General features: G+C 56.0%; 1 protein-coding gene across 7 annotated transcripts in view; it reads left to right on the top strand.

Annotated features, from left to right (window-relative positions):
- Positions 1-26,577, top strand: part of ITPR1 (inositol 1,4,5-trisphosphate receptor type 1) — a 169,996-nt gene that overhangs the window by 27,189 nt on the left and 116,230 nt on the right. The window lies entirely within an intron of this gene.

Below are 26,577 nucleotides of genomic sequence, written 5' to 3'. Positions count from 1 at the left end.
TGCCATAGTTTCAGTGAAAAATTTGACCTTAGCTACAATAACATACAGTTAGAAAGAACCAGCTAATCGGTTTTCTAAAATTAGGTGCTCTAGTACAGGAACCTGGAGGAACAGGGCATTCAATTAAATATTACGCAGGGTAATAGACGCCCAGGGAAGGCTGCCCTTGGTCCGAGTCAGGGCCAGGAGGGTCCCGCCGTCCGGCACGGGTCTGTGCAAGCCGGAACTTTTCTGTATTTTTTGGTTGATGTTAGCATCGCCTTATTGTCAGATGTCAGCAGCGAGTGTGGAAAGCTGACAGAGAGCAAAGCAGGACAGTCGCGTTATTTCCCGCCCCCCCACCCCCACCCCGGGGGCGCAGACCACCCGGTGGGGGTGAGGACGCTTGTTGGTGACCTGGAGGTTGGTGTGGAGACAAGGAGAGGCACCTGAAAAGCTGCTTCTTGTCTGGAATCTGGGCGTTGGAGCAACAAGGTCCTAGACCAGTGATGGCGAACCTTCTGAGCTCGGCGTGCCAGCATTTTGAAAAACCCTAACTTAACTCTGGTGCCGTGTCACATATAGAAATTTTTTGATATTTGCAACCATAGTAAAACAAAGATTTATATTTTTGATATTTATTTTATATATTTAAATGCCATTCAGCAAAGAAAAATCAACCAAAAAAATGAGTTCGCGTGTCACCTCTGACACGCGTGTCATAGGTTCGCCATCACTGTTCTAGATTCTTGTTCCTTTGAAAGCTGACCTCCTCCCTCTCTGGTCCCTCAGCCCTGACTCCTGACTCCCAAGCCGAGCTGTGGCTCCTTCCCTCACCTGCATCCCTCGGTCCCTCGGTCCCTCAGCCCCTGCGCCCGGATTTGGCCCTGAGCGATGGTCCGTCTGTGGATGATGTAAAACCTTCATCTCCCGTCAGTCACTTACCCCCTGAGAACCTCTGCAGTGGCCCCTCGCTGTGGCGATGGCTGAAATGTTACCAGGTTGGGTGGAGCTGGGGTACCGTTTCTAGTGCGAGGTGGGGTTCGGTTTTTTTGGTTCCAGGACACACACATTCAAGCCCTCGTTGGCGTCCTTGTCTACCTGTGTCATCCCCGGCCGAGGTCGTGCAGAGATGCGGCGCGTGCAGCTGTTTGCCGCTGACTGTGACTGTGGCTTGGGTTCTGCACGCCCATGTCAGCCACAGCCCATCCATTTTCTCTCTCCATTTTATTTTTACGAGTTTAGCTTTTTTCTCTTTTAAAACAATGCTTTTTCTTAAAAAATATTTTTTTTATTGATTTCAGAAAGGAAGGGAGAAGGGGAGAAAGAAAGAAACATCAATGATGATAGAGAATCATTGATCAGCTGCCTCCTGCACGCCCCCTACTGGGGATTGAGCCCACAACCCAGGCATGTGCCCTGACCGGGAATCGAATGGTGACCTCTTGGCTCATAAGTCAACACTCAGCCACAGAGCCACGCTGGCCAGGCCAGCTCTTTAATACGATTTGAAATGTGGGGTAGATTTAAGAGGATATAAACTTCCCCTTTGGCTTGTTTTGCATGTTTCTGCGTGGGCATCTGAGCGACTGCGTGGAAAGTATGTCCTTGGCAGGCTCTGAGACGGTCTCAGAGGCCCTGGGGTTGCGCACGCTGCCCGGCTGTTCACAAGGTCACCTACCTGGACGGGAGCAGCGGGGCTGCCAGGAGGGCTTTGCAGTTGTATGAGGAGGGACGCGAGAGAACCACTTGGAGGATTATTCTCGAAGAAGGTTGAATCCTAGACATGTTGTTCTTTGATGGTCATGTTGCCCTCTCCCCCCTCCTCCCTTCCCCCCTCCCATCTCTCCTCTCCCCTCTCCTCTCTCCCCCTCCCTCTCCCCCTCCCTCTCCCTTCTTCCCTCTCTCTTTTAAATCCTCACGTGAGGATATTTTTTTCCATTGCTTTTCAGAGAGAGTGGAAGGGAGGGAAGGAGGGAGAGAGAGGAGAGAGACACATTGATGTGAGAGAGATACATCGACTGGTTGTCTCCTGCACGTGCCCCACCCGCGGCAGGAGGGATGGGATGGTGGGAGGGAACCTGCAACCCAGGCACAAGCCCTTGGCTGGGGATCAAACCCGAGACCCTTTGGTGCTCGGGCCGGCGCTCTGGCCATTGAGGACACGGGCCAGGGCTGTGGCCATCTCCTCCATCAGGTCACTGTGCCCAAGTAATTTGAATTCATCTCAGCAGCAGTTTAGAGAAGATGCAGTTAGAGAGCGTGCTGAAGCGGCAGCGTGAACGTACAGTGCTTCCGGACGGCCGCAGGTGTTTAGGCCCTGGCGCCCGCGAGGGTCATTGGGTTGCGGGGAGTGAGCAGGTATCGCTGGAGGGGTGGGGGTGTCGGGTTGGTTGGTGAGGTGGTGAGCTCCTAGGGACTTGATTCTGGCCACAGCCTGCGTGAGCTAACTCCACAGCAGGTGGGTTTTGTGGGCTGAAGCCCTCCTGGCCCTGCGGCTGAGTGGCAGGAAGGGCCCCGCAGCAGGGCTCAGGCCGGGGCACCCTCAGCAGCAGGGCCTGTGTCCAGCTCCGTCCCTTCCTCTCTTCGCGCATCTGCTGCTGCGTGTCCTTGTGCTGCTCCGGGTCGGGGTTTGCTGTGCTCTGAGCTGGAGCCCTGTGCACGGTGCCCCTGCTTTGCTGCCCTCGGAGGGGGTGGTGGTTGTACCTGCATTGTCTGTTGCTATCATGTTCCCTGACGTCCGGTTGCCCAGTGAGTCAGCCGGCTCGCCAGGTGTGTTCTTCATGGCCAGGTTAACCGCCGACTCACCCCTCCTACATCTTTTTTCTCGGGTTGGTTTTGTCAGTTGCATTTTTCTAGACGTTCACTTGTGTCATCTGAGGCTTCGAACCTATAGTATCCTCTGCTTTCTTGTTAGTCCCTGAAGTGTCTGGTTTGGTCTGGTCCCTGCGTTGGGTTTAGGAATGCCCCCCACCCCCATGATGTCCACTGTAATCCCCAGAACCTGTGCACACGTCCCCTTATTTGGCAAAAGGCACGTCACAGGTGTGACAGAGTGAAGGGTCTGGAGGAGGCCAGCCTGTCTGGGATTTGCAGATGTGTCCGATGATGCAATCGCAGGTCCTCACGGGCGGGAGGCGGGAAGAGCAGGGCCTTAGGAGGAGGCAGGGGGATGGAAGCAACAGGTGGGAGCGCTGCAGCCGGGAGCCCCGGAGAGCAGGAGCCGGGACAGGCGTCCGAAAGGAATGCGGCCCTGCCTTGGTTGTAGGCTTCGTGCCATCCAGAGATGGAGTTGTGTTGCTTTAGCCACTGTGATTTTGGTGATGGTTACAGTATGAACAGGACTACCATGATGCTATTCCTAGGAATACTTAGTTGTGCACTAAATAAAGAATAAATAGTTCCTTGACACGTCTTTCCGTGTCGTTGGTCTTCAGAGAAACACATCTTGGCTTTATCGATTCTCTCGTGGTTGCTGTTGAAGTCCCTTAATTTCTGCCTTTTCTTCCTCCTCTGCCTGGGATTCGCCCTGCTCTTCCTTTAGGCTCTGACGTGGGGGGATCAGGCGTGAGCCTTCTCCGCTGTCAGGTGGGCCTCTCGCTATCCGTTCCCGCTAAGGCAAGCATGTCAAACTCAAAGGCTAACGCAGGCCAAATAAACGAGGCATGCGGCCCGCGGGCCGAGAGTTTGACCTGCTTGCTCGGAGGGGTGCTGTCATGGTGGCCCACAGAACGTGACGTTTCGTGGTTTTATTACTGACCTCCGAATGTCTTCTCTCATCCACGATCACTTCTAAAACCTGTGTGTCACCTAGAGGCGTTCTCTGTTTTTAGCTGCGCGGGGGCCGGGCCATGGGGGGAGTTCCGCGTTCTCTCCTTTTAGAAAGCGTTTGATGCCTGGGTTTGTGCTGGTCAGATCCCAGGATCCTATCAGTCCTTCAAAACCGGAAAGGCTTGTTTTGTGGCCTCTCACGTGACCAGCTCCTACACCTGCCCGGCTGGGTTTGAGGGAATGTGGGTTTCCGGCCTGGTGCGTGTCCTAGTGGGCGTGGGTTTGTTTTGTTTTGGCCAGTTTGACGCATCAGTTGTTGAAAGGCAGCGTTTGCAGTGATGGAGCTGTGCCGCCCTGGTCATGGGGGTGGTAATATAATACATGGATGTCTCGGAGGACGTGTCCCGGGGGAGAAGGGCATTGTACTGCCTGGAAACAATTCTTAAAGGTTTAAAAACTCCTGTTAGGAAGGTGGACTTGCAGCGTCATCTTGCAGTTTACAAGGTCCTTTCTGTGTGTGTGTTTTCAGTTTATGGAAGTCACTCGGGGAAAGGCTAACCGTGTAGAACTGTTTTAACCTCCTGGTGAACTGAACGTTTTATCATGATGTAGGGGACATCTTAACCTGTTTTATGTCTTGAGGTCTGTTTTTTCTGTTATGAATGTACCCGCCCCAGCACTGTTTCAGTGAGTATTTGATATAACTTTTTTCAAATGATCTGTCCTTAAGTTTTTGACGTGTCTCTCATAAACTGCACACAGCCAGATTTTAAAAACGATTCCAACCGCCTGCGGCTATTAATTAGAATGATGGTTTCGGGTATATAGTCTTAGTTGTTTTTCTTTTTACCTCAATTTTCTTCCTTTCTTGCCTCCTTTAAGTGTCACTGAAGGTGTGTTGTGGTGGTTCTCCATTCCATTTTTCTTGGCTTTATTGGTTCTCCCATAGGTTGCTATTGTAAAAGAGCAAGGAGTGCTCATGTTAGGTTGAGGGCTATACCTTCTATATTTATTGTAGCAGGTACCCCACGTTTCATTGTGCGCACTGAACGAAGCCTAAAGCTAACAGCTATCATTATTTTCTGCTGTTCTACAAGGACCTTAGAACATTTCAGTTCCCTTCACCTTTCTCAGTATATGCTCTCGGTGTTCATAATGCTAGTGCTTTTTACATTTTTTATTTAAACTTGAATATTAGGTATGATTTTGTTTCCTATGGTCACTTTTTTTTACTGACTTACAAATTAGTAAATATTTACTAGACCTTTTATCTGGGATAATTATCTTCCTGCTTCAAGAACACCCTATAGAGCCCTAGCTAGTTGGCCCAGTGGATAGACCACCAGCCTGTGGACTGAAGGGTCCCGGGTTCAATTTTGGTCAAGGGCACATGCTGGGGTGGCAGGCTCGATCCCCAGTGGGGGGTGTGCAGGAGGCAGCTGAACGATTCTCATCATTGATGTTTCTATCTCTCTCTCCCTCTTCCTCTCTGAAATCAATTTAAAAAATCTATCTATCTATCTATCTGAATACCCTATAGAATTTAGAGGGTCTGTTGGTGGTCACTTCTCTTATTTTGTTTGGAAACAATCATTTTAATTTGTCTGGAAATTCTGTGCTGTAAGAAATGGCAGCACACACTTGCTACTTTTTGTCCAACTGCAAACTGTCACTTTCTATCTGACGGCTGGCTGCCAGTAGCCCCTGAAACTTATAATTTTATAGTTTTAACTGGTAGAGAGAGGCTGGTCTCTGCTGCTTTAATCTTTAAAAAGTCCAAGAAAAGGCCCTGGGCGAGTTTGGATGAAGGTTCTTTGAGTCACTGGATTCTACTGTCTGTTGTTCCTGCTTAAACTTCGTCTGCTTAGAAAGGCCGTGCGTCTGTCTTCCGTGTGGGCCGATAAGGGCAGAGGGTTAGGGCAGGGGTCCTCAAACTGCGGCCCGCCGAAAACATTTGTTTTTTTACTTCAAAATAAGATATATGCAGTGTGCATAGGAATTTGTTCATAGTTTTTTTTTTTAAACTATAGTCCGGCCCTCCAACGGTCTGAGGGACAGTGAACTGGCCCCCTGTTTAAAAAGTTTGAGGACCCCTGGGCTAGGGTGATGCGTACAGCCCAACGCAGTGACCGAGAGCGAGAACTTGGACGGTTCCTCTGTGACTCTCGGCGCTGCGTTCCTTAGCACGTCCTGACGGAGCGCTGAGTTCGTGCTCCGTGAAGAGGGGCGGGGCAGGTGACAGCACGCAGCCCAGGTCTAGGGGCTGGGGACCTGAGACCCAGCCTCTGCTTCCTCCCTGACCGCAGGGCCGGCACGTCCTCGTCTGTGATGCGTATTGATGGGATAAGGAGACACAGCAGAACTCTTATTGCGTGTCTGTCCCATCAAGGCCCGGGCCAGGCCCTGCTTGTGTCGCTGTTGTGTTTCTAGTCTCTCGGGTCCCTCTCTGGCTCTGCTGACTTTTAATCTGTTTGAGGAAAGACTCGGTCTAACATTGTGTTCTTGCATCTCCGTTGTCAGAAACGTAACGACCCCTCAAGTTTATCTCCCTCACTTGCTCACACGGAGAAACGGAGAAACGCCCCCTGCGCGTGCCCTTGAGCCCTTTGGCTAAGAAGTTATCACGGCACCTAAACGCCTCTGTAATGAAAGGCTCTGATATGAGCAATGACAAGGCTGATCCTCAGCGGCCACTTGCATTATTATTATCGCTTCTGGATCCCCTGCCTCTGTCCCCACCGACCGATGACATGGACTTGTCTCTCCTGATGGTGCCCCGGGCCAGTGTGGCTTCTAGTGGCTTTTGCATGTTGGGGACAGGCTGGTGTGGTGGTGGTATCACAGACTCTGACTTGGGTTCAAACATTAGCTTTTTCTTTCTTTTTTTAAATAGATATCTCAATTCTCATTGATTTTAGAGAGAGGGGAAGAGAGAGGGAGAGAGAGAAACATCGATGCATCGACATGGATTGGCTGCCTCCTGCTCCACCCCCGCCCCCTGCTGGGGATCCAGCCCACCACCCCAGCGTGCACCCCGACTGGGAACTGAAGGGCGACCTGTTGGTGCTGGGACGACACTCACCACGGAGACCACCCGCCGGGCCAAGCATTCACTTTGCCGTTGGCTCCACGCTAACGTCTTTGAAGCCCAGTTACTTGAGCTGTAAACTCATCTCTCTGTTTAAACAGATGGTTTGTGAGCAGATCGCAAATGCTCATTCGCAACCCCTTCCTGACCAGTTACACTTGGGGTGTAAGTCACTTACCCACGGCCAGAGGGTTTGCCTCAGGCACCGGTGAAACGGGAGCCCCCCGCTTCTGGGCAGGAGGGCCTTACGCAGCGCGAGGTCGCTTTATTTTACAGGAAACGCGCCTTGTCTTCTGGCCCCACTCGGAGGCCCGGTGAGAGCGTGGCTCAGGTGGGCACCTTTCCAGGGCCAGCCTCCTCCCTCCTCTTGCTCGGGGTGCATTTATAACCGGACGCCCCCTGAGCCCCGAGCCCTGTCAGGGTTGGGGGGGCACTGAGGAGCACTGGCCAAGAGGCTGATAGAGAACACGCTTTGTGTTCCCATCTGGTGCCTGCCCCGGAGCCGCTCAGGTCTGCCCGTGTCGTGGGTGATGTTAATCCGACCCTCATCAGACCCCAGATGGAAAGACGGGCATCACTAAGGTTAAATCGCAATGGATTTGCAATGGATTTAAAGGCGACGAAATCGAATTGGGTTAATTAATTGGGAACGATGTCTCTCCGTCAGTGCTCGTCTGTGGTTTTTCTCATCTGCTTGTGCTGCGCGCCCCCCCCCCCCCCCCCCGGCCCCGCTGGGATTGGTTCCACGCGGGGGTTTCCTGTCCCACGACATTTCCCAGCCACGCCATCCAAGAGCTCGGGAAGCGACGGGTGCGCACGTGCATGGACCTGGGGGAGGGGGGGTCTTTCTGATAGCGACGCGGTCCTGTCCTTCTGGTCCCCAGGGCCTTTAATTCCGTCTGGGTCTTCCAGCTGTTTACTATCCCTCACGCAGAAAACCAATCCCAGCCCCCCCCCCCCCCGCCCCCCCGCCCAGCCCGCATGCCTCCACAGGAAACGAAGAATGAACCCTTTGTCCCTGCGACTGGAGTCCTGCCAGGGTCTCTTTCTCTGGTCACCTCAGCCCTTCAAGGTGACGTGAAGGACATTTCAGTGGGGGGTGCGGGGGGGACACAAGGTGTCCCAAGTCACACCTTTCATTTCAAGGCTGGACTTTGGGACGAGGGCTCAGTGATCTTTTCGTGGAAAAGACCTCTCAGGCCCCCACCTTCTCTGTGCGGCGGAGAAACGGCTCTGAGTCCGGTTTGCGTGTGGCACTCGCGGATCTGTAAACACGGGGCAGACAATCCGGCGTGAGCGCGCCTCCCAGGAGAAGGGACTCTGGACGCGAGGCTGATGCGTGTCCTCAGGTTACGGCGAGCTCTTCGCAGGACAGCTGGGCGTCGGTGAGCCCCTGGACTTCCGCATGGTTAGGAGTCAGTGGTTAATAACGGAGCTATACCGTGCCAATGGACGGCCTCCGCGTATGAACGTCCGCCACGATACTTTAAACAAGCAGGGCACGTTGCCTTTCAGGAACAGACAGAGGCCCTGACGGGCTATTAGTAATTCACCACCCTCCCCTTACACCCCCAATGTCTCAGTCCAGGTCCCAGGTGACTGCAGGGCTCCCCTGGGCCGTTAAAGCCGCAGGAGCTTGACATCATTCTCACACACAAGAAAACAGAAGGGACCCCACGCTTCTAAAGTCCTGCCGGCTTCACCGAGAAGGAATTCCTTTCTTATCCGTGTCTGTCTTGTCGCTGGAGGGGTGTGTGTGTGTGCGTGAGTGTGTGTGCGTGTGCGCGCGCGCGCACGTGTGAATGTGTGTGTGTGTGTGAGTGTGCGTGTGCATGTGTGTGAGTGTGTGTGAGTGTGTGCATGTGTAACTTGGGGCACTTTGGTGTCGTCCAACAGATTCCCCCACGTGCATTTGACATGTCCTCCGTGGAAGCGGCCAGGCGCTGCACTCGCCGGCGTGGGGAGGAGCGAGCTCTCGGGGTGCAGACAGGGAACTGCAGGTTTCCTGGGACCCCGCCTCTCGTCTTCTCCTCTGGTGCCTCTAACTCTTTTCCCCCCAAACCTGGGAAGCTGAGACGTGGCCGACTGTCAGCGTGGACCGTCTTTCTTTCCTTCGGCCATTGCTCGGCGTTTTCTGCCGTGGGGATGATGCCAGCCTGCGCCCCACCCCGCGAGCACCTACGGAAGGAAGGGGGGAGGAGGGACGGGGATGCTCCCATGAACTGAAGGGCCATGGGTGGTGCTCTCCCTGCCCCCGAGAGAGCGAGCCGGGACTTCCTGCTCGGACAGCCCCTCGGGGCCCTGTTTGCTTGGGAGGACTGTGTTCGTGATGAAATCAGCGTCTGCGGCGTTTCCTGTCCTCCATCTCTCTCCGCGCTGTCACGTTCACCTGTCACGCGTCTGCTAACACCTCGGCCGAGCCAGGAAGAAAGCCGGCCTTAGGGGACTGACTTCTTGCTGATAAACATTCCCCAGGACCCTGGTGCCTGGCACACAGTGAATGTTCCTAACCTGGGAGAAGAAATGCAGTTCCCCGAGTGCATACTTAGACCCGGCCGGCGTGGCTCAGTCGTTGAGCGTCGACCTAGAAACCAGGAGGTCACGGTTGATTCCCAGCCAGGGCACAAGCCCAGGTTGTAGGCTCCATCCCCAGTGTGGGGCGTGCAGGAGGCAGCCGACCCACGATTCTCTCTCATCATGGATGTTTCTCTCTCTCTCTCTCTCCCCCTTCCTCTCTGGGATCAATAAAAATGTATTTTTAAAAATTAGACCCATACTCCTTAAGTGACGTTGCATCTACGATTCAATGACACGCTTTCCAACTCGGGCTGTGGAGGTAGGAGGAATGTGGTCTGGGGACCGCGAAGATGCTCCGCTAGGACCGGGGGCAGGAGAGGCAGAGCCGCCCACCCGCCCCGCAGCGTGGAGCACGCAGGGCCCGGTGCTCTGCACGCGTGGAGGGTGCGGCGTGGAGGACAGGGTCCCAGCTGCGGCTCCTCACAGCCAAGGTCGAGGCCGCGGATGGAGCTGCAGGGCCGCACCTCGGCCAGGACATGTTTGCTGGTTTCATCCTAGCCTTGGTCTCCATGTGACAACAAAACAAGGAGAAGAAGTAGGTGAGAAGAGAGCAGCTGGGGTCTGGGAGGGACCAGGCAGGGGGATGGGAGCGCATGGGACTCGCCGGCATCACTGTTTTTAGGGGGGAAACTCTCGAGATTGAGATATGACACCGTGGGACAATTTGGCAGTGTCTCCTGGGGAAACGCCGTCTGCCGACAGCTCCGGCCAGTGGATCTGCCGGGGACAGATCTTGCGAGGACATCTGGGCTTGCTCGGCGCTGCCAAGAGATGCGGATGCGGCTTATCTTGGGTGTGAGCTGCTTCTTAATTACCGCGTTGAGTGGAAGTTTCAGGGTGGACGCTGGTCGCTGCTCGTGAGCAAGGTCCGCCCGGAGCGCCCCTGCCCCAGGCCAGCCAGCCAGCCAGCAAACAGGTCTCGGCGTCGGGCTCCGCTTACACAGGGGCTCCCAGTGGGGGCAGAGGGACTGTCCGTGCGTGCCGCCCCTGTCAGCGTCTGAGGGCTGAGGATGGTTCTAGTGGCATGAACTTATTGAATTGAGATACATATTTATTATTATTTTTAAAATATTTTTATTGATTTCAGAGAGGGAGAAAGAGAGAGAAACATCTGTGATGAGAATCATTGATCGGCTGCCTCTTGCACGCCCCCTACTGGGATCAAGCCCACAACCCCGGGCATGTGCCCTGAATGGGAATCGAACCATGACCTCCTGGTTCAGAGATCGATCTGAATTGATATTTTTATGCTTGCTGTGCACCAGGCACTGTTGTAGGCGCTGGGGACCTGTGGTGCAGCTCGGTGTGGGGGGGCTGAGGGGGACTGGAGGGCGAGGTGGAGGCGGGAGGGAGAGAGGGGGAGGTGGTCGGTCTCATGCCGGAGGGAGGGGGAGGGGCATAGGCAGTGAAGGAGCTCGCAGACTGGGGTGCTGGTCCTGTCGTGGCCAGGATCCCAGTGGGTGTCCACAACAGAGAGTGTCTCCCCCAGGGGCCCCTGGGCAGATGAGGGGACCACGACCCCAGTTTTAAAACAGCGATCTCTCGTCTTCCTGCGTGTGGGTAGATTTGACGGGTTACATATGTCTGCGAGGGATGGTATAAATACATTTCGGAGGACAATCCAGGGAAAAGGCAAACATGGCAATAAAGAAACTGTTGCTCATCTGCCAATCGATACAGCACGGCTCTGTGAGGACACGTGACGCCGACGTGGGCTGCAGTGAGAGGACTCTGCTACCCAGAGCGCAATCTGGGGGGCACTGAACCCACACAGGCGTCTCCATCTGGCACAGGCCGAGCTTGTCAGACAAAGTCCCCGTGCCCGGGGGTTTCCAGTAAATGCGGAGCGGGCGCGGGCTTCGAGTGCAGGGTTTTTTATTTGTAGGAAGTGCCAGCATCCCCTAATCAAATCAGGGTGTTTAGGGGGGCTGCCTCCTGCACGCCCCACACTGGGGATCGAGCCCACAACCCGGGCATGTGCCCTGACCAGGAATCAAACTGTGACCTCCCAGTTCATAGGTTGACGCTCAATTGGGCTCTATTTTTTTAAAAATATATTTTTTCATTGATTTCAGAGAGGAAGGGAGAGGAATAGAGAGATAGAAACATCAATGATGAGAATCATTGATCGGCTGCCTCCTGCATGCCCCACACTAGGGATCAAGCCCGCAACCTGGGCATATGCCCTTGACTGGAATCGAACCTGGGACCCTTCAGTCTACAGGCTGACGCTCTATCCACTGAGCCAAACCAGTTAGGGCCATCTATTTTGTTTTTAATGCTTGTTTACTTTCCATGCATGTAAAAGGTTGGAGTTTAGGACCATGTGATCACAATATCTTAATGTTGTAAAAAAAAATTCTCAATAACGAAAATTGTTAGGGTGAAACATTACGTTGCAACAAGTGGCTTTGCGTTTGGGGTTGTAGCAGTCCCCGATTTTAGGACAAGCTTGTCTCGTGCTGAGCAGAGATTTTTTAAAAAACTGATTGTGTGTGAAAACACAGCTGAGTGGGGGAGGCAGTTCTAATTGTTAGGCTGAGGCTGCTTAGGAGAAGGTAGCTGACATGTTTACATTCCACAAGGACCCGTCTGGGTGGGGCCATTCAATCGGCAACACAGTGTCCTGGGTCTCACCTGTGCCCGCTGCGTGCAGCGCACCAGGGCCTCAGAGTCCCGCCAGCGAGCGGTTCGGGGCTGGATAAACAGCTGGACTTGGCACCCAGCTGGGAATGGCGACCTTTGAAGGTGGTGGCGTTTTCTCACTCACACAAAGGGAAGCGCCGGGCTGGGCACTGGGCGCCGGGCTGGGCATGGAGGGCAGGGCTGAGCGAGACAGGGCGTCTGCCCCCAGAGCCTGCGTTCCAGTGGGCACGGCAGACACCACGCAGGTGCCCAGCAAACACTAGAGAAGGTGCGTCAGAGAGAAACGCTGTGAGCGATGGGAATAAGATGACAGGATGCACGTGACTGGGTGGGGTGGTGCGGCCAGCACTAAGCAGGTGGAGAGGGAGCTTCCAGGGAAGGTGACGGGGGGGGGGGGTCGATACAACGTCTGCAAGGAGCTGGCACGTGAGCCTTTGGGCTGGGGTGCCAGGCACCGGGGAGCACAGGGTGGCAGCCGTGGTGTGGTCCCGTGGAGTGGGAAAATGAGAGGAACCCTAATCCCCCATCTGCGTGGCCTATGCATTCCTCTGCAGGGCGTGGTCCAGACCGCGTGAGCAGTGAGCTGGCCTCTCTGTGCAGGTGTTGACAGTGTACGTATGTACATTGATTGGAGCAGCCATTTGTGCCGCTTATGAATGCATCTCGGGGTGATCCTGGTGTGCGCCCCTGACTGGGGATTGAACCCCCGCTTGGTGTGTCGGGATGATGATGCTCTAACCAGCGAGCTGCCCGGCCAGGGCTGGGCTAATGCCCATGGTAGGTGTACCTTGTTGCATGTGTCCAGACACCTTCTGGACGCGGTTCTGCCAGTCAGCCTGGCTCACCCGGGGAGAGGGGTGTGGTGTGTGTGTTGGGGGGGGGGGGGCAGACTGAGGAGCCTTTGGCCTTGTCCCACATCAGCTCCAGTTTCCACACTATTTTCATGCGGATTTCAAACCGCTGACCCTGGTGCCCCAGGGGCCAGTCCTTCCACCCACAGCAACCTCCAGGTGAAAGTGTCTCACCTGGGGTCTAACCTTCCAGGCTGCTCCTCCTGCCGTGGGCACCTCCCCTGCCCGGTCACTGCCCTCCCCCCCCACCCCCCCACCCCCCCCCCCTGCCCGTGAGCGCCTCCCCTGGCCTTTATCCTTGAAGGACCTGGAGTCACTGCGGGGCGCGCCCGGGAAGATTAATTAGTTAATATTTGGGAAGCACTTTGAAGATGAGAAGCTCCTGAACTCGAAGTCAAAATTACATTTTGTCCTCCTGCTGCCAAGAGTGAGCAGTGTTTCTCTCCGGCCGGGACAGGTTATAGTCCGAGGGGCAGGCCTGCGAGGCTACCGACTCTCCTTTAGCCCAGACTGGGTTCCGCCGACGGCTGAGCCGCGGGCTCTCTGCTAAGTAGGAATTCGACTGGTATTGAAACAGGTTTTAAATCTTTTTAAAAGATTTTTATTGATTCAGAGAGGAAGGGAGAGGGAGAGAGAGATAGAAACATTAATGATGAGAGCGAATCATTGATCAGCTGCCACAACCTGGGCATGTGCCCTGATTGTGAATCGAACCGTGACCTCCTGGCTCAACCTCTGAGCCACACCAGCCGAGCAGGTTTTACATCGTAAAGTCCGGGGAATTCAGTGGCGTGCAACCCCTGAAATTCGGAGGCGAGTGTGAGCGTCGTTGAAAGAGCGATTCTGGTGTTGGGCTGGGTGTCGACGCCAGACATGGTCCTGACGCTTCGGGGTGGGGGCGGTCTCTTCCTTGCCCTCCCTCCTCGTGGGTCTGAGTGGCACGATGTTGGCCCTGCCCTGACCAGTGCTCGCCCGGTGGCCGGTCCCCGTGAGCCGTGGCACCCTCACACCGAACTCCCATAACCCTCATCGGAAGGCAGAGCAGCCGAGTGCACAGGACACATAGGGGAGGGTGACTAGCGTGAATCTGGAAGCCAAATGAGGAGCCGAGTTGGAACCCGAGTCTGGGGCTGTGAAAGGCTGTACTTTTCCTTCCTGTTGGCTGGCCTTCCAGGCACCGCCCGGGACCACGAGGTTAACAATCGCGTCTCAAGGCTGTTTCTTTAGTGACCCTGACTTAGCCTGGGCAGCGCCTTGTGGCATGGGAGTCGGCTTCCCCGGACCTGGTGACCTTTCTCCCAGTCCCCCACGAGCCAGCCTGGCTGTGGCCTCAGCTGGAACCTCAGCGCTGAGTCACGAGGGAAGGTGAGGAGCAGGTGAGCCGGTTCAGCCAGGTGAGCTCAGGGCTCAGAGCCAGGTCAGAGTTGGGAGCGGAGAGGAACGGCCAGCAGTGCTTGGCCCAAGAGTGACAGACAGACACACACGCACACACACATGCACACGCACACACACACACGCACACGCTCACTGCAGAAGTGGAGGTGTTTCCCAAGTTCTTAGCCTCCTGGACCCGTCCCCCTGCCTCCCGCCCCCCCCCCCCAACCCCCCCCCCCCCGCCTCGTTCCACCTGTCGGACCGTGTGGACCCCGAGTCTGGGCCGTAGCTCAGTGTTCTTCTGGCACCAGGAGCAGCCGCACCCAGTTTGCCTTCTTTTAATTTCTTCCCAGGGGAGCTAAGGCCATCAGGCTCCCTCCTCTGCTCTGCCCCGTCCAGTCCCAGGTTAGATGACCGCCCCCTCCCCCCCCCTCCCCAGTAGCTGCCGGTCTCCTGGCTTGAGAGGTGGCGTTGTGTGCGGTAAGGCTGCCTCGCCTTGAATCTGCTCTGCCACTTGCCGCCTGTATGACTCGGGGGACGTTACTTAGTCCTCTGCCTCAGTTTTCTCATAAAACCGGTGTATTCATAATACCTGCTTGAGAACTGTAAGCGAAAGGAGAAACTCAGCGCCGGGTGCCTTTGAGAAAATGGTTTCCTTTCCTTTTGTGTGTCATGGAGGCCCCGTGATTTCCTCTGCGGCCAGCGCAGGCGACAGCTGCTCAGAGGTGCTGGAGGGGCATGGACATTCGGGTGTTCGAGGAGGAGGCCTTCGAGCGCTGTGGGCGTTGCGGAATCCTGGAAGCCAGTGTTGAACCTCACCGTGTTCCCATGGAACTCTGGGGTAGCTGTGGCTTCTGAAGACCAGCTGGTGGACGCCTTCGGGCGCGTTCCATCCAGTCCTTTCCCCATGGCCGTCCAGCACCCGAGGACAGTTACACTTAGGCCCCAGCAGGGACTTCCTGGGGGAGTTCAATCTTTCTAAACTCTTGGCTGACCCAGCACTGGAAGGTACTGGGATTCTTCACTTCAGGAGTCCCAAGTCTAACAGCCGAGGGTCCCATTTCCATTCATTTTCTCTCCCGCCTGTGCAGGTGAGCCCCAGGGTCCTCCCGCCTGTACACAGGGTCCTCCCGCCTCTGCAGGTGAGCCCCGGGGTCCTCCCGCCTGTACACAGGTCCTCCCGCCTGTGGCAGGTGAGCCTCGGGGTCCTCCCGCCTGTGCAGGTGAGAGCCATGAGGTCCCTCCCGCCTGTACACAGGGTCCTCCCCGCCTGTCCAGGTGAGCCCCGGGCATCCTCCCGCCTCTGCAGGTGAGCCCTGGGTATCCTCCTGCCTGTGCAGGTGAACCGGGGGAGGGGACGGGACTATGCAGGTTCCCCCTCCCACCTGAGGCTTAGTATTCCCACATCTGATACAAATCCAGCCACTGAGGGAGAACGACAGGATTTCAAACCTGATCAGGGCTGACATGCATTGTTAGCTGGGCTTCTCTCCCAAGCCTTGTGATGTCAAATCAAGTTACAGACGATGGAAAAACTAATGTCGAGCTTATTAAGGACTTTTGCAGTTCCCATCAAATAGCTCCAGGTCCATAATCCTCATCATCGGTGGCTGGCGCTTACGAGAGCTGTGCTGGCTCGTTCGTTGTGAGACCATCCCTGGGCCATGCTGCGGGAATGCATGTACGGTGGCCCTAACCGTACACGCAGACTGGTCACCGCTCGCGGGAGGTGAGGATGTGAGGAGAGAAGCGAGGCCCCCCTTCTGAAGGGAAGGGCTGTTTCTCAAGTGTGGAGCCGCCTGAGCGCAAACCGATGCCGGAGTCCTCCATGCTTCCCACTCTCACTGGTCTGTGTGTGTGCGTGTGGTTCACACCACCTTACGTCCACCGCCGACTCCACAGCAGTGACTGAGCCAGGCCCCGATCACCTAGGACCAGTGGTCGGCAAACTCATTAGTCAACAGAGCCAAATATCAACAGTACAACACGATTGAAATTTCTTTTGAGAGCCAAATTTTTTAACTTAAACTATATAGGTAGGTACATTGTTATGAACTTAATTAGGGTACTCCTAAGGCTTAGGAGGTACTCCTAAGGCTTAGGAAGAGCCACACTCAAGGGGCCAAAGAGCCTCATGTGGCTCGTGAGCCCCGGTTTGCCGACCACGGACCTAGGTCAGTGGTTCTCAACCTTCCTAATGCCGCGACCCTTTAATACAGTTCCTCATGTTGTGGTGACCCCCAACCATAAAATTATTTTCGTTGCTACTTCATAACTGTAATTTTGCTACTGTAAACAATATGTAATTATATATGTGTTTTCCGATGGTCTTAGGCGACCCCTGTGAAAGGGTTGTTCGACCCCCAAAGGGGTCGCGACCCACAGGTTGAGCACCGCTGACCTAGGTGTTTGTGAAACTCCCTCTCTTTGCTCTATCAGTTCCTTTTTGTCTGCACTGGGCCATTTTTTTGGGGGGCAGGCCTATCCTCACCTATCATGGCCCAGTGGTGGTGACTGCATAGGAAATACCTTCAGCAGATACAATCATAGTTTTTGTATCAGATGCACCGTTATCCTTGCTGCACGGAATTGCAGAACCTCAGGGGCACACGCTGTACGCCTGGCTGCTCACGTGCCCGGGGCACAGGGCGCTGGGCATGGGCGAGCCTGGCCTGGGCTGCTGGCCGTCGGGTGGGGTGGGCCGGTTCCGGGATCCCAGCTGTCCTGCAGGCGGTAGTGGCCCCGCAGAGCCGGCCCGGCACCAGCCCCAGGGAGCCTGTGCTGGCATCATGTCTGCCGACCACGCACGTCACTCAGAGCCTGAGGTCAAGGCAGGTGGCCCCGCCACGGCGGTTGGCGCTGCACAGCACGCGGCAAAGGGCAGGGAAGCGGGGCAGGATGGCGCAGTGCGCCGCGTAGACTGACATTTAGCGAGCACGCAGAGTGCCCTCCGCACCGGCACCTGGAGGTCTCCCTTCTCTAGGATCCCTGGGGACTGTTTGCTGGTGGACAGCAGACACCCCTCAGGTGGCTCGCAGGCGCCTGTAAACGCAGGCGGGCGAGCTGACGGCATGTCCACACACAAAAACCAAGAGCAGGCAGGCCTCGCTGCGGGGCGGAGACCGGAGTCCTTCTCTTGTCTGTGAGTCCCTGTGTCCTCTCGCTGCTGTTCCTGCTTCTCTCCTGACCCCCTGCAGCCTGTCTCCGCGGAGCAGCCGGAGTGATGGTGTTAGCCTAGAGCCCAGATCTGACCACTCTCTCCGCGCAGCGCCTCCTAACCTCTCCCTGCGCAGGGAGGAGAAAGCGCAGTCTCTCCCATGGGGGCGGATGTCCCTGTGTTCTCCTGCCACGGCTCCCGTGGCTTCAGACAGATGGCCCTCCGCCTGTGCCTTAAGCACACCAAGGTGGTGCCTGCCACAGGGCCTTTGCACGGGCTGCCCCACACTCTGGGTGGCTTTATGCGTGGCTGTTTGCTTCCTTTACTCCGTCCCTTAAGCCAGGCGTCTGCCCCACTGGGGCCGGTTCAGAGAAGCCTTCCCGTCACCTGCCTGCAAGGCGCTCGCGCCCTTCAGCCTCCTGGAGCTCTGGCCTCTCTGACAGTCACGCTGTGCACTGTGACTTATTGCCTTCCTCCCGCGAGACAGTGGGAGCACTGAGCCCGACAGCCCGTGGGTCTGCGCTGCCTGTCGCTGCTTGGGCTGATGGCGCAGAGACGGGGCTGAATCCCGTGTGAGCGTTTATTCCAATCCTGCCGGCAGCATGGGCGAGCAGCAGGTCAGCCACAGAGTCTGCTCTGCAGCCCCGTCCCCCCGTAAGCCAGCTGCGTATAGGGGGTAGAAGGACAAAGATTCCGTGGGAAGTAGGCAGAAGGAGTAAGAAGGGGTGTCCTGGTTCAGGCGTACGTGCTGGGGGTTTGCACAGGGCGGCCATTTCTGGTTTCCACAACAAGGCTGATAATCTTGCCGTGATAACAGGCAGCTCTGGGATGAGAATGGTCCGTGTTCCGCGGCCAGCTCCCATGTGTGCTCCCAGCCGGGTGAGGCCGTGCTTTCTCTCATCAGAACGAGCAGCCGCGGTTAATGGAGCCGGCTTCGTACTTCTGTCCCTCACAGCACCCAGCTCCATCCCAGCATCTGGGAGGACGTTGGCCACTGCGGAGAGGCTCAGCACATACTTGCTGGACGAGTTAGAGTCCCGTCACGCGTGTGTCTGAGCCGCTGTGAGCGTGGGGCTGGAGCTCGCTGGTGCTCACCTGGCGGCCAGGTGCGAGGACGGCCGAGCAGAAGCCTCCGGCGTCTCCTGCCTCCAGCCGACGCCTCTGCTCCATCTGCCTGCGGCCGTTGGTCAGGAGAGCCGGTGGGACAGTCTGGACACCGCGTCCAGCCTCTGAGGGGAAGACATTCGGGGGGACGGAATGGTTGCCTCTGCCCTCCTGGCCCGGCGCCCCCTCCTGACGAGCCTTGGCTGCTCTTTGTCACCTGCCTCGTTTCCTGTGGCAGCTCGTGGGCACGGCCTTGTGGGCACAGCGGTGGCTGCAAAGGGGTTTTATTATTTTTTATTTTTATTTTAATCCTCACCCAAGGATATTTTCCCATTGATTTTAGAGAGAGTGGAAGAGAGAGGGAAAGACAGAAATATTGATATGAGAGAAACTCATCGCCCAGTTGCCTCCTGCACGCGCCCTGACCAGGGCCTGGGCCGGAGAGGAGCCTGCAACCGAGGTACATGCACTTGTCTGGAATCGAACCCAGGACCCTTTGGTCTGCAGGCCGTCGCTCTATCCACTGAGCCACACCGGCTGGGGCTGGAAATGGGTTTTAAAGCCGAGAGAGTCCTCCTGCAGGGACAGGCGGCCCGAGGAGCCTGAGTCCCAGATGGACTCTCCGTCACCCTCCTTAAGAAAACCCCAGAAAACCCCAAACAATGGGCTTTTCTTCCAGCTCCCTGGGATGTCCCTGGCACTCGCCCGCCTGCCGGCCCGCCCCGAGGGGCTCTGGGATTAGCTTGATGTGTAACGGCTTTGTTCTCCCCCAGCGGGTCCGGGATGGAGTTATTCGGACGGAAACCATGATTCTGAGGGACCTGCACACGCTTGCTGAGCAGAGCGCTTCTGCCTTAAATGGTCTTCCCCGTACGGGAGCCCGGCGGCACCGTCCAGGCTGGAACAGCGTCTCGGCCTGCCGCGCCTCCTCATGGCCCGGAGGTCGGTTCCGGCCTTGCTAGGATCATAGGGGCAGTGACACTGAAGACAGGCCGGGGCCTGTGGACAGGGAACCAGGTGTATCAGCTACGCGAGATGCGGAGGTGACTGCGTCACTGTGCGCTGTCTCGGTTTGGTGCTGCGTACACAGCGTGTTCGCTTTGGATATGCCGCGTCTCTGCTCAGGATCGGATGCTTTCCGGTGGGCTGGACACACCTTCTTAAGGAAGCCACCGGCCCCCCTTCCTCCTTGAAGGTGCCTCCATCCATTCCCCCCCGCCCCCCCCCCCCCCCCCCCCCCCCCCGTGGGCCAGTTCAAAGGGGAGGAGAGCTCAGCCTCAGATCAGTGCTGGGATGAGGGAGCACAAAGAAAAGGGATCAAACTCCTTTTAGCCCGGCCGGTCCTGCTCAGTGGTTGAGCACCGGCCTGTGAACCAGGAGGTCACCGTTTGATTACTGGTCAGGGCACTGGCCCAGGTTTCGGGCTCCATCCCCAGTAGGGGGCGTGCAGGAGGCAGCCAGTCAATGATTCTCATCATTGATGTTTCTCTCACTCTCCTTTCCTCTCTGAAATCAATAAAAATACATATTTTTTTTTTTACAAAACAACTTCTGTGAAGGGGAGGATGGAGGAAGATCAGAGAGATTTAGGTGGAATTTATCCATCACCCTTTCCTGGCTTCCTCCCTACGCGAGGAGGATTTATTTAAAGGAAACCAGACGTAGGCAGAGACTCCAGTGCAGTGGTAGCGTGCTTGGGAGATACGGCATCTCTGCTGAGCAAAGCAAAAGGTGCATGAGAAATCTCGTCGCTCGCTCTCCGGCAGCTTGTCTGTCGGTGGTCACCCGCCCCCCCCGGCCCCCCTCGCTGTGGGCACCGCGGACTGGGTGCTGGAATGATCAGAGGTGAAGCCCTTGGCTGTGGGCTGTCCACGGAGGAGTGTGTTGCTGCTGTGAAATCTGTAGTGTCACTACAGGCTGATGTGACCTTGTGTTGGAGGAACGCGGTGTTGGTGTTTGCTGGGTGTGTCAGGGGTGGTGGGCAGTGCTGGCTAAGCCCACCATGGAAGAGTCTAAGGCAGCGGTTCTCAACCTTCTGGCCCTTTAAATACAGTTCCTCATGTTGTGACCCAACCAGAAAATTATTTTCGTTGCTACTTCATAGCTGTCATGTTGCTACTGTTATGAATCGTCATGTAAATATCTGATATGAAGGATGGTCTTAGGCGACCCCTGTGAAAGGGTCATTCGACCGCCAAGGGGGTCGCGACCCACAGGTTGAGAACCGCCGGTCTAAGGAGACACAACCTGATTTCATGGTTTCTTTTCATCATCGGGATTGAGCAGCATTGTAACCTGCAGTAATGACCAGGCATTGCAAGGCAGTGGAAAGCGAATTTCTCTGGTTAAATGCATTGAACTCCTAGAAGAATCGATGGGTGGGGACTGGAACTGGTGGGCGGGGGGAGCCCTTCGAGTAGGTGGGACCCAAATCGGTCTTCGAAGAGTGGGCCCCAGACCCGCGGGTGCCTAAGCAATACCTCGGGAGCGAGTTGCAAATGTCGCTTCCTAGGTGCCGCCCCCAGGTTCCGTGGGTCCGGGGGAAGCCTGGCGAGTGTGGGCGGCTCGCAGATGCTGTGAGAAGCGATGGCTGGAAATGATGGTGGGAGAGAGGGGGTTGGTGGAAGGCAGGTGCTTGGAAGTGAAGAGTGACAGCGTTCAGTGAGGAGGCAGCTTGCGCCCAAGATAGAAGCGGAGCATTTATCGGGAGCGGGTGGCGCGGGGTCACGTGATGGCCGAGGAACCTGTTCCCCCGAGAGCACTGTGGCTGCACTTGATGTTGTTATTTGAAGGTGGCTTACGAACGAGGCGAAGGTTGCGGTGGAAATGTCACTGCAGAGGAATGCGTGGCCCCCCACGGCAGCGCTGAGCTGGCCTTGCAGAGTAGCTTCCTTCCCAGCCCGGCATGTAATGGGGGGAGCCCGGGCGCCCCGCACCAGGGGAGTAACACGCGAGGGGCCCGCGGAGCCCTGGCTTACAGTGACCCCCAGTGAGTAATCACTCTACTTACTTGTTCGCTCATCAAACATTTACGAGGCACCTATTGTAGGCCTGGTCCTGGGCTAGGGCCCTGAGATTCTGCTTTAAAAAAAAAAAAAAGATACAGCTCAGTGGTTGAGCGTCAACCTATGAACCATTCCCGGTCAGGGCACAAGCCCAGTTTGTGAGCTTGATCCCCAGTAGGGGGTGTGCAGGAGGCAGCCGATCAATGATTCTTGCTCATCATTGATGTTTCTCTCTCTCCCTCTCCCTTCCTCTCCGATATCAATAAAAAAAAAAAAAAGATTAAAAAAAAAATGCAGATTCTGTGGGTCCAGAGTGAGGGCTCAGGTCCTGCGTGTTCAACAAACTCCCAGGGATGCCCACTGCCTTGGGTGGGCCGCCCTGAGGCACCAGCCCGACCAGGGACACTGGTGGGTCTTCGGGTGAGCACAGATCTCCCCGGCATTAGTTTGTTGTTGTTGTTTTTCATCGTGTGATAACAAGGTGCAGAGTACCTACAAGAATGCCTTTGCATGTATGCATAACCCATGGACACAGTAGGGTGCTGAAGGCCTGGGGTCAGGGGGCGGGGGGGGCAGGGACGGGCTGGAGGGAGCCACTGGAGGGAAAAGGGGACATATGTAATACTTTCACCTATAAAGAACTATTTTAAAAATAATAATAATAAAAAAAAACTTTGCTATTGAAATTCATCCAGGAATACAGCTTCATGGTTGCAGACCCTCTCCTCTTTAACCCTATTCGCCTCATTGAAAACATCATATCGTCATTTTGGGTAAAACAAGATTTCTGGAGGCCAGCGACCCTCCCCTGATAGCACACAGACCGACTGCCAGAGCGACCCGCCCGAGGGGAAGGACGGGAAGGACGCGGGGGCCTGCAGTGGGCGCTCGTTCCTCTGCTCCTCCCACCCCCTCGCTTAGATCGGTGCCCACGCCGGGCATCTCCCAGCCCAGAACGTCTCCAAGGGCAAGGGCATTACCACCTGACGCTCACCCCCCAGCCAGTGCCTGGGAGGCTGCACATTCCGTACGAATCTTGAGATATTGGCCTTTTGACTTCCAGTTCGTTGTTTGTTTATAGAAGCAGAAGGAGAAAAATGATTACTCTCAGATTGCTATCAAGCCTGACACTCTCCGGCTTCGCAAAGGTCATAGGGAACGAATTGAGCTTTTGCGTAGGCGTTTCTTCTTTTAGATCGACCTGAAGTTAAAAACTTCGTTGCATAAGATTCCATAGAAAACAGGTTTTCTCTGTCACTTAAAAAAAAAATACATACGTTTTTATTGATTTCAGAGAGGAAGGGAAGAGGGAGAGAGGTAGAAACATCAGTGAGGCGAATCATTTGTCAGCTGCCTCCTGCACGCCTCACACTGGGGATGGAGCCTGCAACCCAGGCAGGTGCTCCGACGGGGAATAGAACCGTGACCTCCTGCTTCATAGGTCGATGCTCAACCACTGAGCCGTGCTGGCTGCGAGTCACTTGTTTTTTAAGGGTGATTTTTTCCGTCTTTCAAGTGACGGTATCAGAGAATGCCGGAAGAATCCTTGGAGGGGCGGGTTCAGCGTGCTCGCCTTGATTTCTTTCCTTCCATTGTCTATGGATTTCCACATCCGAATTGGAAATTTCAATGGCTGACAGCAGGGCGTGAATCCAGCGGTTTTTCCAGGTGTGTCTGCCACGGCGCACTGTGGACCTGGAGATCTGCCCGAGGGAGAAGGGGCCTGGGTGCTCGCCCGCCTGCGGCCTGTGTCTGAGCTCCATGGTTCATCTCTCCCGCCCCTAAGGGCCCCGTGTTCACGAACCTCCCAACCAGCACCTGTGCCGGGCACGGGTCATGGAGGGCGCCCCCCGCGGCCGTAATGAAACCAGGGAACAGGGCAGCCGTGGGTCCCCACCCAGAAGGCTTTTCCTCCTGTGGATTTTTTACATTTTATCTGCATCGCGATAGACCAACTGAAACAGAGAACAGGAAACAGTGCGGTGTCATCGAGAGGATGGGACCCACGGGGCCAAGGCACCTTTGTTTCTTTTTGTTTTTTTCTTGTGGGTTTTTATCTCGTCATTGGAGGCTCCGCAGTTGTGACCAGAATAAAGCAGTGGGTTGCCCCACGGGGTCCCGGAGTTTGGACCCGTCAAGGTGTTTCATTTGGTTCTGCCCACCGCACTGCGTGAGGTACGCCACGGACATCGGGACCTGAGCGTTCTGATACAGAGAAACGCCATGGGTGCGGGGACATCGTGACTGGCTCCGGTCAGCTAGCCGTGTGACATCAGGACCAGGACTTCCGCTGTCCCGGCCGCCCTGTGCTCCTGAAAGATGTGCTGCTCCCGGGATAGGATGAGATGGTGATGTACGTACGTGGTAGGCAGGACATTGTAAGGTAATGTGACTTAATAGCGAACACCAGGCGTTTGCTGAGCTCTGGAAATATTGTTCGTACCCATGCCCAGGTCGCGAGCCCCCAGTGGGCGGTGTGCAGGAGGCAGCTGATCAATGATTCTCTCTCATCGTCCCTTCCTCTCTGAAATCAATAAAAATATGTTTTAGGAAAATATCCTAGAGCGATCATTGTAATACCTGTCCCCACCCCCTTACAGCAACAGGTTTCCTTGGTGAGCTGGGCAGGGCAGACCCTCTCCATGGGCCAGGGGTTGGGCAAACTTTTTGACTCGAGGGCCACAATGGGTTCTTAAACTGGACCGGAGGGCCGGAACAAAAGCATGGATGGAGTGTTTGTGTGAACTAATATAAATTCAAAGTAAACATCATTACATAAAAGGGTACGGTCTTTTTTTTTTTTAGTTTTATTCATTTCAGACGGGCCGGATCCGGCCCGCGGGCCGTAGTTTGCCCACGGCTGCCCTAGGCACACCCCGCCTCCGCAAGCCTGCCAATCGCTGTAAGCCCACCAGTCACCAGCTGGGAGGAGGGATCGAGGGGCCGGAGCCAGGCTCGGAGTGTCCCCTTGGGCAGACTCCCCTGCCAGAGGGAACCTCGGGCAGGAGAACGAAGGTTCCCACCTGGTCCCCGCCAATGTCCGTTGCGTCTGTAAATATTAGGCACCAATAGATGCCCAGCAGTGAGTGCCGCTCTGGGCCTCTGACTCCATGGCCCTTAGGACTTTGCTGTGTTGCCCACGGGACACCAACCAATCCCCACTTCCCACCTCCAAACCCTAACGTGGCGGAGACCTAACTACCACCTGTTTCCCAGGAGCTCCCCTGAGGGCCACCTGGCCGTGGCCCCAGCCTGTCCCGAGAGCCCGCCCGTCAGAGTGTTTTTGCTGAGGCAGCGGGAGCAGGGGACTGTCGGGTGGCCATCCGTCCGTCCGTGTCCTGAGAGGTTCGTGAGCTTCACGTCCAGGAGGGCTGCCGGCGTGGACGGCGTGGCCGGGACACACCTCCGTGACGCTGCAGGCTCCTGTCCGCAGCGTGGCTCCCGTGGGAGGGCGCAGGATTCCCAGGAACGGCGTCTTGTTGTTCCCAGCCTGGAGGCGTATCCGTCGGTCACGTGGACATAATTTCGGTTGCTCGCCATATTCTATATAAACCCCTTTGGGCACACTTGGCGCAGCCCTGCCGTCTATATCGGGAGCCGCCCCTCCCCGGTATTAGCCGCGTCTGGGACAAGCACCGCCCACCGCGTTGTGAGCCTTACTCGAAGCAAACATTTATTTTTACTCTGTGCAGGCTCCACGGGATGAAGTGCTAAAATTACCCCAAAGCTCAGAAACCATTTGTGATGCAGAAATGGCTGGGTTGACGGAGTCCTTTCCTGCCCCGGTTGGGACCAAGCAGCATGGGCCGCAGCGCGGGCCCCACCAGTCCTGCGCGTTCATTCCGAGGCTCTCGGGGTGGGGTGTCTCGGAGACTGACCGTTTTCCCGTGGACTCCGGCGTCATCTTACCCACACAAACTCTTAAAGAAACTTAACATAATGTGTACAGGCTTTATTCAGTTGTCCCCAAAGAAGCGGTCTCTTTGGGTTTCGAAGACTGTGAGTTATTTTACAGCTTAAAAAAGAGAGAGCCCACTGGCGTGGCTCAGTGGTTGAGCGTCGACCCATGAACCAGGAGGTCGCGGTTTGATTCCCGGTCAGGGCACAGGCCGGGGTTGCAATCCCCAGTGTGGGGCGTGCAGGAGGCAGCCGATCAATGATTCTCTCATCATTGATGCTTCTATCTCTCTTTCCCTCTCCCTTCCTCTCTGAAATCAATGAAAATATATAGAAAAAAGAGAGATAAATGGAAATAAACAGACGGCCGGTTAGAGTAACAAGAAGACATTGCCTCTGCCTCTGAACCCCACGTTTTCGAAGGCGACGTTGTGTCCTGAGCTCGGCTGCGTGGCTGCGCGCCCCGTGCTGCCCTCGTTGCCAAGAGGAGGGCTCCCAGTGTCAGACCCAGGCTCTGAGGTGCGGGGAGGTGCCCCTTACTTTTGTCATCAGGGAGACACCCCTCACTCCCAGCACGTTAACAAGCTTTCAGACGGAAACACTGGATGGAGCCAGAGGAGCAGCTGGTCATTTTAAGGCTGCGTCCCCCCCGCATCTATAGGAACCCATCCCCCCATCTTCCTGTGTCCAGGGCGAGCCGGTTGGCCACTTCGGGGGTGTTCGGGGGTGCCGTGACTTCGCACCCCCGGCAGCACAAGTGCGCTAGAGCTGGACTTGGTCTCGCTCACCTCTCTGTGCCGTTTGTGGGGTCATCTGCAAGCTCCAGGGGAACAGAGAGGCCCGAGGTGGACCGAGCCGGCCACATCGCATTGGATGGAAGCGGACAGAGGCCTCTCGGTCTGGAGAGAAAGGGACTGGCAGCGCGTTTCCCCTGAGGCCCCGGCCCCGAAGGCCTCCACTCGGGCCTTGCAGGTTTCTCACCCTCTGCTCGGCTTTTCCGTGAGAGACTGGCTCGCAGAGACCTGGGTGGCCGGGGCAAGCCTGTGGCCTTCTGGGAAGTTTGTGGGACGTGCGCCCTCCCGCCAGCCGTGTGCCTGTGTCCCTGTGGAGGTCCGGGGGGCAGGGACA

The sequence above is a fragment of the Myotis yumanensis genome, unplaced genomic scaffold (genome assembly GCF_028538775.1).
Source record: "Myotis yumanensis isolate MYYU_CA2020_CCGP unplaced genomic scaffold, mMyoYum1.0.hap1 SCAF_14, whole genome shotgun sequence".
Lineage (NCBI taxonomy): Eukaryota > Metazoa > Chordata > Mammalia > Chiroptera > Vespertilionidae > Myotis > Myotis yumanensis.
The sequence above is the reverse complement of the archived record's forward strand: the minus strand, read 5'-3'. Positions and strand labels throughout refer to the sequence as shown.